Source organism: Ambystoma mexicanum, chromosome 11 (assembly GCF_040938575.1).
Source record: "Ambystoma mexicanum isolate Mex_15411 chromosome 11, UKY_AmexF1_1, whole genome shotgun sequence".
NCBI classification, from domain to species: domain Eukaryota; kingdom Metazoa; phylum Chordata; class Amphibia; order Caudata; family Ambystomatidae; genus Ambystoma; species Ambystoma mexicanum.
Genome location: NC_090934.1, coordinates 663353177 through 663355978, shown reverse-complemented (window position 1 = coordinate 663355978; position 2802 = coordinate 663353177). Strand labels below are relative to the sequence as shown.

General features: G+C 39.4%; 1 long non-coding RNA gene across 1 annotated transcript; it reads left to right on the top strand.

Annotated features, from left to right (window-relative positions):
- Positions 1–517: 517 nt before the first annotated feature.
- Positions 518–1597, top strand: LOC138504757 (uncharacterized). Its single transcript, XR_011279949.1, has 2 exons — positions 518–747; positions 1381–1597. It is a non-coding gene; the product is annotated as an uncharacterized lncRNA (long non-coding RNA).
- Positions 1598–2802: the final 1205 nt, after the last annotated feature.

The following is a 2802-nucleotide window of genomic DNA, read 5'->3' as shown; positions in this document are numbered from 1 at the left end:
ATTTAAGAAAAAGAAAAAAAATCCCTCAACACTGCAATGTGGGAATTTGAAGATCTTGGGAAAAACTGACATTTCTTAAATGTTCATGAAAGATAAAACAATGAGATCATAAAAACCTGCAATGATCAAAGGAAGGATAAAAAAATAACAACAGTTAAAACATATGGGAGCAATTTAAATAATTTAGAAACAATTTCTTATTGTATCCACAGTTACTTTACCTTTACATAACCTTCATGTTCTGAACAGTAATTGAGCCAAACTCAAATTAGCAATGATTTATAAAAAAAAATACAAATTCCAGATCGTCTAAACTCTTAACTTGGTATAAACGTTGAAAAACGTGTGACTAATGCACTTGCTCGGTAATTCCCATGTATGGTTACTAAACTTTATCACACATTTCATCAGCTGGGGTATCACAATAGCCCATTATCTACATGTGAGCTGTGTCATTTTACATTAGCATTACCAGACATCGTTGGGGATATAGTTCAGCTAAGCACAGTCTGGATCCACTCAGAAATACCCTCTACCCTGACTAAGGAAACAGCAAAGTGACCATCATTCAATCTACATGAGGTGAAAAAGAAGGAACCATGTGCACAGGCAGGCACAGAAGGGCCAGGAGGAGGACCCGGAGTGGGTGCAGGAGGGCCAAAAGACGATCAAGGAGATGTGGCGTATGTAAGCTCAGTAGCCATCGGCGCAGAACCTCCCGGAGGAGAAGAAGGACAAACACATGTGGTAAGCAAAGCTGTTCCCCCAATTTAACGTGGGAATGAGAATAGGGGTGACTAATATTGGACCATAATCGGTTTATTTAGTAAAGGGTATGCCAATTTCATAAGGAAGCATCCGAAAAAATGTCTCCCTCTGTATCATTCATGGCCTTGAATCACAGTGGTACAGAGCGTGGCAAGGATTGTGCCTTGATGTTTTCAGTTACAAGTTCTTTCTTTGGAGTACATTTTTTAGGAAATTAAAGATTCAAAAAGTTCACCTCTGCTTTTTCACATATTTTGCTCTTAATCCATTATATTTCTAGAGAGCCTATATTTACGGATTTCCCTTTTCCCTACATATCTATATATATGAAAGTATAGGACTTAGGAATGACATTCTCACAATATTAGTGGAGCTGCAATACCATTTGTATATGGAAGTCTAAAGAGTACATTTATTGAAAGAAAATGGGATTTATTTTAGAGTTAAATGTGGGGGGCTGTGGTAAGGTATGGAGAATTGCAAACATCTGATCTTGGAGTTGAGAAAACAGTTGCTATTTGACAGTGTGTGGGGTAGGTTGGCAATTATTACTCAAGTTCAAAAAGTTTTCTAGAAAGGAATATGAAAGATATTATTTTGGATTGATTACAGCCATGCCTGCGATAATAAAGCCTGTCCCACCTGCTTCCACCACAGGCTCTGTCTGCCACTTGTAAGACCCGGCCCCGCCATAGAATTCCGTCGATGATTCCGTGATCGGGCTGCATCACCTGTCAACAAAGATCAGCAATGGATCTCCTCGTCAGCAAAAATGAATCATCAACCTGTAAACCTCATGATTGAAAAATAAAAAAAAATGGTCACTTTGCTTTTCTTTATGTCTCTGTTATTTAAACAGCTTTCCATTTCTGTTGCATTTTATTTGTAAACTGGTCACTTGCCATTACCATCGCCGTGTAGCTCTGGACGCTCATGGTACTGAGTTTTTCGGTGGATTTTAGTTGGACATTCCAAAATGATGGCACTATTTGGTAGGCATTTTGGTTTAAGATAAATGTTTTTATACATTGGTTCGACTAAATTGCATACTGATAAGACTGAAAAACCTTAATGCTCTTTCTGACAAGGTACTCATTAAAAAGCTGGATCAAGTAAAGACTGCTCTTATTGAGACATTTTACAAGCATCTCTCCAATGTGTTACAGGGAGTGTTTCACAAAATCTAAGCTGGTTAAAGCTTCCACATTACTAGGGCCCGCTTGTTCATCGCACAACCATGCACCAACCATATTTAGCACCAGCTATCCTCTGGTCTAGATACTGCCATCACATTTAAGTATTCCTTGTAAAACGGGCGACACATTCCTTAAGCTTTCTCTCCTGGTTACCAATAACTGATCACAGTTAAGAAATATGCATCTCAGCTAACACAAACATAATCCCTCATCACCTTATGTGTTTTATTTAAACCCACTAAGTTTGTTTGTCCACTGACTAATCTTCCTTTTCTACCACCTTTCCCCCAAATCTCCTATATCCACAGACCAAGGTCTGATGACACCCTGGAGGGGTCACAATACGCCACTCGCCGGACAAGGTCAAGCACCTTAAGACCAATACAGTGGTGATGGGTGATGTATAAATACTTAACAAGATAGCATAAATGTGCACAATTTTAACATGCTAAGAAATCCAAGGAATAGCTACTTTATACAGTGGGTAAGGTAACTTCATGAGTTTGGCGGTGTGGCCAAAAATGGTGGTAATGCAGTGGTAACAAAGTTAGTTACCACTGCATTACCGCTGCATTACCGCTGCATTACTGCACCTCCAAACCTCCAGCAGAATGCTGCGGGTAATTCCTCCACTATACAGCCATAAAACAGCCAAATCGGCAGAAGTACCCCCAGCGGTATTCTGCCATAATCTTCATGAGTGTAAGACCAAGTGGCAGTAGCGGTAAATCCGTTTGGAATTTCGGTGGACTTACTTACGAAATAACACAAAACTTGTAAAGAAGCCCTTAATGAGAATGGGTATTTGTAAAGATATGCTGTGATGCAACTGCTGATT